This window comes from Lepus europaeus, chromosome 20 (genome assembly GCF_033115175.1).
Source record: "Lepus europaeus isolate LE1 chromosome 20, mLepTim1.pri, whole genome shotgun sequence".
NCBI classification, from domain to species: domain Eukaryota; kingdom Metazoa; phylum Chordata; class Mammalia; order Lagomorpha; family Leporidae; genus Lepus; species Lepus europaeus.
Genome location: NC_084846.1, coordinates 43,695,233 through 43,708,941, shown reverse-complemented (window position 1 = coordinate 43,708,941; position 13,709 = coordinate 43,695,233). Strand labels below are relative to the sequence as shown.

General features: G+C 43.3%; 1 pseudogene; it reads left to right on the top strand.

Annotated features, from left to right (window-relative positions):
* Window positions 1-2,551: 2,551 nt before the first annotated feature.
* On the top strand, window positions 2,552-2,891 carry LOC133749876 (large ribosomal subunit protein eL30-like; annotated as a pseudogene).
* Window positions 2,892-13,709: the final 10,818 nt, after the last annotated feature.

The following is a 13,709-nucleotide window of genomic DNA, read 5'->3' as shown; positions in this document are numbered from 1 at the left end:
ATTCACCAAGGAAACAGGAAGTTGCACACCTCATCAGTCTCTGGCTTCTGAATGTGTTCTCTCTTCCAGCCAGGAAGAATTTACTCACAGCTCTGGTAAAGCTGAAGAGAGTCAGAGATGAGTTTTCCTGAAATAGACTGGTGTCTCCCCATTCCTCCACATTGACCACATGGTTCTCCGCTTCTACCTACCTCCTTCCCATGTGGCGAGGTGTGTCTGAATGACGGTGTGTGGAGTATCTCAGCACCAAGATAGATTCTCCGACTAGGACTAAAGGCCCAGATTCCCATGGGAATCTGTTTCCTGCTATTCAATTTTGTTTTTATTAAACCCAGAGTGTTAAAAACATTCTGTAGAAGTGGTCACAGTAGGAGCTAATATTTGTTGAATACTTACTATTTGCCAGGGAACTATTTTATACATATCAGCTCATTTAATCTTCACAGCTGTATTTATAAATGCTATTACTAATAGCACTTTGCACACAAGAAATTGCCGTGTGGATAGTTTAACTATGAGGATGACTATTATCTATTCTGTAAGTATTGAGTAACTATTCTATAAGAAATGCTTTTACTATAAATATTTTGCTGTTATCTAGTCAATAAATACTATTATTATTCCCATACCATGGAAGAGAAAGCAAGGCACAGATAATGTCATTAACATGTCTGAAATTGTCCAACTAAACACGTTCATCCCTGGCTAGATGGGGAAAGGGTGCCCTCTGTGATGCACAGAGGATTCTTGGGTACTTGAAGGCCTGGGACAGGATTGTTCTCATGGTGAAGGACAAGGGGGTGGATGTGGGGTAGATGTGCTAGGCGGGAGACTGGCTTTGCCATGAATTCCCAGTTTGACACTCAGAGGCCAGTGGATTTGGTGAGGGTCAGGACTGCCTGCTGGAGTCCAGACCTGTTTCAGAGTTGATGAGGAAGAACGCACAGGGGAACCTGGGCTCTTTGGGATCTTTCCTCCCATTCTGACCTCTCCAGAACCTCTGCTCTTTACAACTCTGCAAACTTTGTCATTCTTCCTATAGTTGGCCCTATTCTGGGCAAATATTCTCAGCTATTATCAAACTAGGGAAGATCTAATAAATCAGTTTTCACTGGATAAGGGAATTTGACTCCCTCTGTTACTCTAGCAGTACTAAGCATGGTGAATTCAAAGGCATTCCTGTCCCTTAGAGTAGACTTGCAGGCCCCTGATGGGCTGGTGGTATTAGGGGGTGCAGGGTGGGAGGAGGTGGCTCCAATCAGGGAATCTTTATGGCACCCTCCTTAGTGCCTCCCTTCCTGTTATCTTCTGGCTCTGTGTGTTCCATCCCTGTGTGAGTGGGAGGAGGATGGTTACCATTCCAGCAAACTTCCCAGTCTATTTTTTAATCGGTTGAGCGTTCCAATTATGTAAACTTTAGCTCAGCGCCTAAAATCTGTTGCTAATAAACCCATCAGACATAATGATAACACTGACAGCTAAAAATACGTCTGTCATAGTGCAAAACATAAATGAGCTCAACTTCTGGTCTGAAAGTCCTATAATGGCAAGGTTGTGGCTGCAGGGGCTGAGGTCTCAGGATGTGGACACAGATGCCTTGAGCCTTTTGTCAATAGAAGGTTTGGAAGGAAAAAAATCTATGTTTACATCTCTCTACATCTATTATATCTATCTATCTATCTGTCAAGTGGCTGATATGGAAATACAGAAAAAAGGTAAATACCTCTCATATGACCAGACAGGGAAGTAAAGATGTTTACTAAGAACAAGTAAAACAGAGCAGCGCAGCTGACAAGCTGAAGGAGAAGGAAGACTCAATGTCAAATGCAAGTAGAAAGAAAACATGGGCTTTTTCCATAAAGCCTAGGTCTTAACTTTTTATAAAATTATTTATTTACTTATTTGAAAGGCAGAGTGACGCAGAGAGAGAGAGAGAGACAGACAGAGTCTTTCATCTGGTTCACTTCCCAAATGGCTGCTACAGCCAGAGCTGGGCAAGGCTGAAGTCATGAATTAGGAATTCCAACAGGGTCTCCCGCGTGGGTAGCAGGTTCCCAGACACTTGAGCCATGGTCTGCTGCTTTCCCTGGCACTTTAGCAGGAAGCTGGATCAGAAGCAGAGTAGCTGGGACTCGAACTGGCACTCAGGTATGGGATGCTGGCCTTGCAAGGCTTATCCTGCTACAACACAATGGTAGCCCTTAGCTACTGACAAATCAAAGAAAATATGGCTCCTATATTTTTGATAACCTCCCATTTCTCCCAAATGCATTTACTTTAAATAATATTAATCTAAGATTTGATGTTTAATTGAAATGTACTCAAATTTGCCAGCCGAAGCTTATATTTTATGTAGAATCTGATGTTTAAAGATGTATGGTTGTGATCTTCAGATGTGTTAGAAACCTGTTATTTGTATCTGAGGAATGGCATATTCCTTGGATGATGGGAAGTAGAAAGTGATAGCTAATGGTTATGCTGCCTTTCTCACTCCCTGGCTATCTTTGTGGCTGCACTTCGTTGGGGTCCATCCCACACTTAAGGAAGGAAAATGGTGGCTGGAAAGAAAACAAAAAAGTTGCTGTAGTCGATCAACTCCAGACTCCAGCTTGTTATGAAAAGTGGAAAGTATATACTGGGGTACAAGCAGGCTCTATGATCAGACAATGCAAAATAAAACTTCATCTTTGCCAATAACTTCCCAGCTTCAGAGAAATAAAAAATAGGGTTTATACCATATTGGCCAAAACTGGTATCCATCACTATAGTACCAATAAAATTGAACTGGGCACAGCATGTAGAAAATACTATGGAGAATGCACAATGGCTATCAGAGATCCAGGAGTTTCAATATCGTTAGAAGCAAGCCCAAACAGACTGGTGAAAAGTAAATGATGCAAAACTGTTCTTTAATTAGACCTGCCAGGGCTTTTTTTTTTTTAAGATTTATTTATTTGAAAGAGTTACACAGATAGAGGAGAGGCAGAGGCAGAGGCAGAGGCAGAGGCAGAGGCAGAGGCAGAGGCAGAGGCAGAGGCAGAGGCAGAGGCAGAGGCAGAGGCAGAGGCAGAGGCAGAGGCAGAGGCAGAGGCAGAGGCAGAGGCAGAGGCAGAGGCAGAGGGAGAGGGAGAGGGAGAGGGAGAGGGAGAGGGAGAGGGAGAGGGAGAGGGAGAGGGAGAGGGAGAGGGAGAGGGAGAGGGAGAGGGAGAGGGAGAGGGAGAGGGAGAGGGAGAGGGAGAGGTGTCTTCCATCCACTGGTTCATTCCCCAGGTGGCTGCAATGGCTGGAGCTGCGCCAATCTGAAGCCAGGAGCCAGGAGCTTCCTCTGGGTCTCCCATGTGGGTTCAAGGGCCCAAGGACTTGGGCCATCTTCTACTGCTTTCCCAGGCCTTAGTAGAGAACTGAATTGGAAGTGGGGCAGCTAGGTCTTAAACGGGTGCCCACATGGGATGCTGGCACTTCAAGCCAGAGCATTAACCTGCTGAGCCACAGTGCTGGCCCCATGCCAGGGCTTTTTTAAAAAATGAAGATATCTTCCTGAAAATCAAACTATAGGAGTGGGCATTTGATTCAAGATTTAAGATGCTGCTTGGAATGCCTGCATTCCATATCAGAGTGCTTAGGCTTGAGTCCCAGTTCCACTTTAGATTCTAACTTCTTGCTAATGTGTACCCTGGAAGGTGGCTATGATGATTCAACTACTTGGTCTCTGCCAATGACATGGAAGACCCATGCTGGGTTCTGGGCTCCTGGTTTTGACAGAAGATCTCTGTGTCTTTTAAGTAAAATGAAAATAATACATGAAAAAATCAACAGCTAAGACCTGTTAGTGGAGCCTGAGAGCATAGGCTACAAAGAGAACAAAGAGCAAGCAGTGGTCCTAGAAGAGGATTGCAGGAGGTTAGGAACAGGTGGCTAGCGAGAAGGTAGTTCTCATCAGAAAACATGAGAATTAAAAAAATATATATATTTATTTATTTACTGAGAGGCAGAGTTATAGACAGAGATAGGGAGAGGCAGAGAGAGGTCCTCCATCCACTGGTTCATTCCCCAAATGGTCAGAGCTGGGCCAATCTGAAGCCAGGAGCCAGGAGCTTCCTCAGGTCTCCCACATAGGTGCAAAGGCCCGAGCACCTGGACCATCTTCCACTGCCTCCCCAGGCCATCAGTAAGGAGCTGGATCAGAAGTAGAGCAGCTGGAACTAGAACGGGCACCCATATGGGATGCTGGTGCTGAAAGCAGATGCTTAACCTACTACACCACAGCACTGGCCACAGAAACCACAAGAATTGTTCACATAGTCTAAGAAGTCAAGGGTTTTCTTGACAGTGACAATGACAATGACAAAACTACTATGATGGATCATGCAGTTAGACTATGAGATCGGGTGTGAGACCATGGGCCAGAGGAAGGGACTTTCAGGCTACAAAAAGAGTAAAGACAGAGATGAGAAAATGAGGTTTAGGACTTAAATCTTTCCCAGATAATCAAGACAGTTCAAATTATCCAGCGTTTCCTGTTGGCTTTATTTGGCATGCTCCTGACACTGTAGTTCACTGTGGCACATTTAAATTTTGCACTTGATCCAGCAAGCTTTCTGGACTGAAGAGACCCAAGTGATGAAAAAGGAGAGAGTGAGAATGTTGAGGCCACAGTGGCTTGCAGGTTGACTTCTGTTGTCATTAGGATTGGACTCTTGGCATGTTATGTGCTCATGCTCAAATCCATTCCTTTCCAAAATAAATTCAAAAGGCAAGCATACTAAGGCACCTGGAGGTAAGAAGAGATGGGATTAGTGAGATAAATACAAAGGTTGGGGAAGATCTAATAAGGAGAAAAAGCACCCTAGCTGCAATGGCAGTCTCCCTTGTCTGAGAACAGCAACTACAACAAAGCTGTGTACATCTGTCTAACCCTTTGATTTATGCAGACCCACATGGGCTTTCCTGTTACAACTCAAAGATCTTCTCCATGTCATCAACAGAGGAAATGTTTCCCTTTATTATAAGAAAACTTTATTTTCATTTATTTGAAAGGCAGAGAGACAACAATAAATACAGAAAGAACTCTCAGTGTTGGAACTGAGCCAGGTCAAAGCTGGGAGCCAAGAACCAATCCAGGTCTCCTAGTTGGGTGGTAGGAACCGAAGTACTTGAACCATCACCTGCTGCCTCCTAGGGTGCACATTAGCAAAAAATTGGAATTGGAAGTAGAGCCAGGACTCAAATCCAAGCACTTTGATACAGGATGTGGGCATCCCAAGTGGTGTCTTAACCTGTGTGCAAAAATGCCCATTCCTGGGGGCTGGCACTGTGGCTCACTTGGTTAATCCTCCACCTGCAGCGCTGGCATCCCATATGGGCACCCGTTCTATTCCTGGCTGCTCCTTTTCCAGTCCAGCTCTCTGCTGTGGCCTAGGAGGGCAGTGGAGGATGGCCCAAGTGTTTGGGCCCTGCACCCGCATGGGAGACCAGGAGGAAGCATCTGGCTCCTGGCTTCGGATCTGCACAGCACCAGCTGTAGCGGCCATTTGCGGGGTGAACCAATGGAAGGAAGACCTTTCTCTCTGTCTTTCTCACTGTCTATAACTCTACCTGTCAAATAAAAAAAAAAATGCCCGTTCCTAAACTAACTTTTATCATGGCTTATCACAGTTTGGTGCATTTTGATCATAGCAATTAAATTGCAAACTCATTGCCTGATCCCAGTACTTCTGATACTAAAACAATAGCAACAATATCACAAAAGCAAAAACTTATTATGTAACAGGTTCTATTCTTTGCATTTTGAATACGTTGTAGAATTCTACAGCAACCTGGGATAAAATTCATATCCCCATTTTACAGCTGATGAAACTGAGATACAGAGAGTTTATGAAGCTAAGATCACACAGATTAGGCTGTGTAGTGAAGTCATAATGACAGCCCAAGAAGTAGGCTCCAGAGTGTGTACTCTTCACCAAATATATAATTTGGATATATTCAGGTGTTGACAAGTCCACCCAGCAGAGTGGAATATGTGCCCAGTGAACCTCTGTTCTGTTAACTCAGCTTAAAATGCATTTCAGGAGCCAGGAAGAGTGTGACAGCCAGTGATATTTGACTTATAAAATGCAGGTTTTAATTTTTTCATCACAAAGCCATGTGAAATTCTCTTAGTCTCAAATTTCTTACCTAAAGAGTGTAATACCTCTCCCACCCATTTCATAACATTTTGTAATACCAGCTAGAACCAGTTTAGGAAAGGACTAGATAAATTGTAAAGGGATGTGGTGATGTGGCCGGCGCCGTGGCTCAACAGGCTAATCCTCCGCCTTGCGGCGCCAGCACACCGGGTTCTAGTCCCAGTCGGGGCGCCGGATTCTGTCCCAGTTGCCCCTCTTCCAGGCCAGCTCTCTGCTATGGCCTGGGAGTGCAGTGGAGGATGGTCCAAGTCCTTGGGCCCTGTACCCGCATGGGAGACCAGGAGAAGCACCTGCCTCCTGCCTTTGGATCAGCAAGGTGCGCTGGCCACAGCGCACCGGCTGCAGCGGCCATTGGAGGGTGAACCAACGGCAAAAGGAAGACTTTTCTCTCTGTCTCTCTCTCTCTCTCACTGTCCACTCTGCCTGTCCAAAAAAAAAAAAAAAAAAAGGATGTGGAGATGTAAGTGGTTACTAGGGTCCATGGACACCCTCATCCTGGTACAGTCAATGCCCAAGCTAGACTGTGTGAAGTGTGAAGGGCTGCATGTTAATTCTTCTGCAGCACTGGGAAAGTAAAAACAGGAAGCATCCCAGCCCAGTAATAGAAACCTAGAGAGTTAGGCTTGGGTCAGAGGAAGCATCTAATGTGACCCATTGTGGTACCTTCACTATGGTTCTCTTCAAGAAAGATCATAAAAGACTGAAGGACTCTGAGGCAGTGATGATATTATAGAGCACCAGCAAATGCCCACCATCTTTAGGTCTATTCTACTGCCTTCCTTGTACTCTCTTTCCAGAGGAATTTCAAAGAGCACAAAGAACTGTTGGACGGACTTGTGCACCTTACTCCAAGGGCAGGCAGGGCTCCAGACAGAAAACTTTTAATTTTTCTCTTCAGAAAACTCGGGTGCCTCTGAACTCAAGGCCACAAGTTTAAATTCAGTTCACATCAATGTGACTAAATCTTCCACTAATGACTCTTCAAAGGCTGAAGAGGAAGACATTGGTCAAGTTGGGCAGCTCCCAGGAGACGCATCAGTCTCTGAGCACAGCCTCACACACACCAACCGACTGGCTTGATGACTCTTCAGTGAACACATGGAAGACATAAGTCATCGAAAGTAAATTAGAGTGAAAAATAGAAGAAAACATATGTTCAAAAGACAAAATATCCTGAGGAACATTCATTTAAAGACATGTCATTTAAAAGTTCCAAGCATTGTTGAAAAACAAAACACATATTCTCTATTTGTTGGATATACCGTCCCATATTAGATCAATTCTTAACACTAGCCCCCTGAGTGCTATTAATATAATTGTTCAAAGATTTGCTCCCCTGACTAGTGATTTATAGGCTTAAAACATCAATTTTATTACAATTGTGTTAAATTCTTCATTGGACTTGTCAATATCTCCTGTTGATTTTGTTAATTTAGAATTTCTGTATCTTGAGGACATTTGATGATTATTGTAACTGCATTTTTAAAATAGATTTATTTATTTATTTGAAAGAATCACACAGAAAGAGAAGGAGAGTCAGAGAAAGAGAGAGAAAGGTCTTCTATCTACTGGTTCACTCCCCAATTGGCTACAACGACTGGAGCTGCGCCGATCCAAAGCCAGGAGCCAGGAGCTTCTTCCCGGTTTCCCAAGCGAGTGCAGGGGCCCAAGGACTTGGGCCATCTTTTACTGCTTTTCTAGGCCATAGCTGAGAGCTGGATTGGAAGAGAAGCAGCCGGGACTCGAACCAGTGCCCATATGGGATGCCGGCACTACAGGCAGTGGCTTTACCAGCTATGCCACTGTGCCGGCCCCAATGTATCAGTATTAATACCATAAAAATCTTGCATTAAGACAAATCATCTTAATAAGGATAAGTTGGGGGACTGGTATTGTGGCATAGTGGGTAAAACTGCCACCTGCTGTCCCCATTTAGGCTCTGGTTCAAGACCCAATTCCTCCACTTCAGATCCAGTTCCCTGCTAGTGTCCCTGGGAAAGCAGCAGGAGATGGTCAAAGTCCTTGGGTTCCTGCACCCACATGGGAGACCCAAAAAAACTCCTGGTTGCTGACTTTGAACTGGCTCAGCTCTGTTGTTGTGGTCATTTGGGGAGTGAAGCACCAGATAGAAGATCTCTCTCTCTCTCTCTCTCAACTCTTTCAAATAAATAAATTAATCTTTAAAAAAATGAAAGAAACTGAACATTGCTGCCAGTGAAGGAATTAGGGAGGAACTGAGGGAAAGTTATATGCATGGCAAAGCAAAACACTTGTGAAAGCTACAGTCTGTAGACATTAAAAAAGAGGATAAATTGGGGACGTAACATAGTCTTGATAAAACAGTCATCACAGGGGCTGGTGCTGTGGCGTAGCAGGTTAAACTGCCGCTTGCAACACTAGCATCCCATATGGGTGCTGGTTTGAATCTGGGCTGCTCCACTTTCCTATTCAGCTCCCTGCTAATTTGCCTTGGAATGTAGCAGAAGATGGCCCAAGTCCCTGGGCCCATGCACCCATGTGGGAGTCCTGGAGGAGGCTCCTAGCTCCTGGCTTTGGATCAGTGCAGCTCCGGCTGTTGCAGCCAACTGGGGAGTGAACCAGCCGATGGAAGACCCCTCTCTTTCTCTGCCTCTCCTTCTCTCTATAACTCTAACTTTCAAATAAATAAGTAAATCTTAAAAAAAAAATACTGATACATCAATCTGGTTTTCTGTCTATTGCTGTACCACCATGAATGCACCTGATGTCATCTCATAAGCCTGTTTTGGACTATTAGTCACCTAGGATATATTGTTCTTCCTTTTAATATTTCTGTGTATTTAAGCTTTAGATGCCTATTTTGTAGGTTGCATATTGGATCCTGTTTTGTTTTACCCAACATGCTAACGTCATCTTTTCAACTGTTAAGTATAATCTATGTATATTTATTGTGGTTAACAATGTATTTGGATTTATTTCTACCATATAGTTTCATATGTTCTTTTTTTTAACTTTTATTTAGTAGATACAAGTTTCTGAAGTACAGTTTATGGATTACAATGACTTTTTCCCCCCTATAACTTCCCTCCCATCCGCAACCCTCCCATCTCCCACTCCCTCTCCTATTCCATTCACATCAAGATTCATTTTCGATTATCTTTATATACAGAAGATCAACTTAGTATATATTAAGTAAAAATTTCATCAGTTTGACCCCACACAGAACACAAAGTGCCAAATACTGTTTGAGCACTAGTCATATCATTAATTCACATTGAACTATACATTAAGGACAGAGATCCTACATGGAGAGTAAGCACACAGTGACTCCTGTTGTTGACTTAACAAATTGACACTCTTGTTTAAGGCATCAGCAATCTCCCCAGGCTCTAGTCATGAGTTGCCAAGGCCATGGAAGCCCCCTGAGCTCGCTGACTTTGATCTTCTTTCGACAAGGCCATAGTCAAAGTGGAAGTTCTCTCCTCCCTTCAGAGAAAGGTATCTCCTTCTTTGATGGCCCGTTCTTTCCACTGGGATCTCACTCACGGAGATCTTTCATTTAGGTCATTATTTATTTATTTATTTATTTATTTATTTATTTTGGCCAGAGTGTCTTGGCTTTCCATGCTTTCTCATGGGCTCTTCAGCCAGATCCGAATGCCTTAAGGGCTGATTCCGAGGCCAGAGTGCTGTTCAGGACAACTGCTATTCTATGAGTCTGCTGTGTATCCCGCTTCCCATGTTGGATCGTTCTCTCCCTTTTTTATTCTATCAATTAGTATTAGCAGACAAGATTAGTCTTGTTTATGTGATCCCTTTGACTCTTAGACCTATCATTATGGTCTACTGTGACCTGAAACTGATCACTTGGACTAGTGAGGTGGCATTGGTACATGCAACCTTGATGGGATTGTATTGGAATCCCCTGGCATATTTCTAACTCCACCACCTGGGGCAAGTCAGCTTGAGCATGTAGTTTCATATGTTCTATAGAACATTTATTTCTTTGCACTTTTTTTTCCTGTATTCTTTGAACTAAAAAATTTTGTTTTTGGTATATTTTTCTCACTTTATACTAGATTGGAATAGTGGTCACTTTAAATTTCTAATATACTCATAACTATAAATTTTCCAATGCTGAAAATTATCTAGTTCACCCTCTCTTTCCAATTATCATTATAAAGACCATACTTGAAATTCTATTCCCTTGTGTGGTTATTGTTATCTGGAGATCAATTTTTCTTTTTAAAAATCAGTAGGTTTTTTTTTAATTTTTATTTTTGACAGGCAGAGTTAGACAGTGAGAGAGAGACAGAGAGAAAGATCTTCCTTTTTCCGTTGGTTCACACACACACCCCTCCAAGTAGCTGTTATGATCGGAGCACTGCACCAATCTGAAGCCAGGAGCCAGGTGCTTCCTCCTGGTCACCCATGCAGGTGAAGGGCCCAAGCACTTGGGCCTTCCAGGGCCACAGCAGAGAGCTGGGCTGGAAGAGGAGCAACCAGGACAGAATCCAGCACCCTGACCGGGACTAGAACCCGGGGGTGCCAGTGCTGCCGGCGGAGGATTAGCCTAGTGAGCCGCGGTGCTGGCCCTAAAAATCAGTAGTTTTTAAAATTAAAAGGTTACAACCATAATAAATTGACATGAGTACCAAAGTAGAACAACAAATACAAACAACAAATATAATGAATTCAAACATTTTAAAGTGAGAAATAGTGAAAAAGATATGTAGTTGCTATTATTAGTTAAATTTCATTCCAATATCTTTATTCTTGCTTTTCTTCTTTCAGAAGCACACACTCTGGTAGATCTGTGCACTCTGAGGATCATTAACTTCCAAAAACATTACAAGTTTGAAAATGCCATTATTTTCCACTCATTTTTAATTAACAGTTTAGTTAGGTGTAAACTCCATGATTAATGGTTGTTTTCCTTTTATTCCAGTTTTTAAAAAAGTTTGTTTATTTATTTGAAAGTTAGAATTACAGAGAGAGAGGAGAGGTAGAGAGAGAGAGAGAGAGAGGTCTTCCATCCGATGATTCACTCCCCAATTGGCCGCAATGGCCGGAGCTTTGCTGATCCGAAGCCAGGAGCCAGGAGCTTCTTCTGGGTCTCCCACACAAGTGCAGGGGCCCTAGGACTCAGGCCATACTCTACTGCTTTCCCAGGCTGTAGCAGAGAGCTGGATCGGAAGTGGAGCAGCCGGGACTAGAACCGGCGCCTATATGGGATGCCGGCACTTCAGACCAGGGCATTAACCCTCTGTGCCACAGCACCGTCCCCCCTTTTATTCCATTTTAAAAAGGGTTATTTATTATTTGATTGCTTGCTTGCTTGATTTGAAGGTTGAGAGAGATTGAGAGATCTTCCATCCCTTGACCAACTCCAGAGTTCCTACAACAGGCAGAGCTGGGCTGAAAGTAGGAGCCAGGAATTCCATCTGGGTGTCACTACCTGCTGCCTTCCCCAGGGTGAGCATAATCAGGAAACTGGATTGGAAGTAGAGGTGGGACTCATTCTCAGACACTCCAATATGGAATTCAGGGATCCCAGACAGCACGTCACCCACTGTACAATGCCTACCCTCTCCATTTGCTCTTTGAAGGTTATCTCTGAGAATGCTGGTATCTATTTCTCATTCCTGTCTAGGTAATTTCTTTTTATCAGCCTCACATCTTTTGAGATTTTCTCTTACTGTTTTTATCTTATTAATATGCTGTAGTGATATTGATATTTCTGAGTGTGAATTCATCTTTATTCATCTTTCTTAGAATCACTAGAATTCATTTTCAATGGAAGGATATTTTATTCTTATATAAAGTCCTCCTTTGAAACTGTTGCTTTGTTATCATTCTTTTGCCATTTTTTTTTTTTGGCAGCAGTACCTTTTTTTTTTAAAGATTTATTTATTTATTTGAAAGACAGAGGCAGAGAGAGAGAAAGGTCTTCCATCCACTGGTTCACTCCTCAGGTGACTGCAATGCCTGGAGCTGTGCTGATCCGAAGCCAGGAGTCAGGAGCTTATTCCAAGTTTCCCATGTGGGTGCAGGGGCCCAAGGACTTGGGCTATCCTCTATTGCTTTCCCAGGCTATAGCAGAGAACAGGATCAGAAGAGGAACAGCCGGGACTCGAACCGGCACCTATATGGGATGCCGGCAGCACTGTAGACCAAGGCTTTAGCCTGCTGCAGCACAGCACTGGCCCCTCTTTTACCATTTTTAATAGAACTCCTTTTAGACATGTACAGTATTTCAGTATTTAAACATCCTTCATGTCTGTGAGCCAGATTCTGTTTTGTTGAATCTTATTTCTTTCTGTAATGCATTATAGTTTTAATCCTGTTAGATACAAAGGGTAGTTCTCTTGTTCCTTTAGAGATTTGACATCACCATCCTAAGATTGTATGTTTTTCACAAGAAAATAAAACTATTGTTTCTAGTGAACACCAGAAGTTTTAAGCTGGATATTGGGATCCCTGATTTAAGTGAACAACCAGGGGCCTGCATTGTGACTGAACGAGTTGGGCCACTGCTTGAGATGCCTGTAGCATTGGTTTATCTCAGCTACTCCACTTCCAATCCAGCTCCCTGCACACATGACTAGGTAAAATCTTTTTTTGTAAAAAGTAACAACAACTGGCCGGCGCCGCGGCTCAATAAGCTAATCCTCCGCCTTGCGGCGCCGGCACACCGGGTTATAGTCCCGGTCGGGGCACCAGATTCTGTCCCGGTTGCCCCTCTTCCAGGCCAGCTCTCTGCTGTGGCCAGGGAGTGCAGTGGAGGATGGCCCAGGTGCTTGGGCCCTGCACCCCATGGGAGACCAAGAGAAGCACCTGGCTCCTGCCATCAGATCAGCGCGGTGCGCCGGCCGCGGCGGCCATTGGAGGGTGAACCAACGGCAAAAGGAAGACCTTTCTCTCTGTCTCTCTCTCTCTCACTGTCCACTCTGCCTGTCAAAAAAAAAAAAAAAATAACAACAACCAACTATTAGCAGGAAGCATCAATCTGATCTAGCCACACCTTCTGTAACTTACACTTTTCCCTTCTTTTTTAAAAATTATTACTTTTTGATTTACACATAGTATTTATACTGATTTATAAAGTACAATGTGATGTTTTATGTATACAGTGAGTAATAATCAACTCAGGGTAACTAGCATACTCATTACCTCATCATTTCCTTATGGTGAATACATTCAAAATCTGTCTTCTAACTAGTCCAATGTATATAGCACTCTTTCATTCTTAGTGTATGGGCACAATGTTCTTTCATGAGTCCGAATGTTAGTGTATGCTATTTCCTTCTCCTGGGATGTCTGAACATCTTTTATGACCCACTTCAAAACCAACAATTCTGTAAGATCTTTCCCAGTCTCACCAGAATTAGCACGTCCCTCCTTGTTCTCTTGAATGCTATAAAATCACAATATATTGTAATTATCTGCTTACAAGTTCATATCCCCAGGGAGACTTCAAGCATCAGATCATAGCCTGTCAAAAACTGTCATAAAATGTTTTCTTGGATGAGTTTTCAATGACAA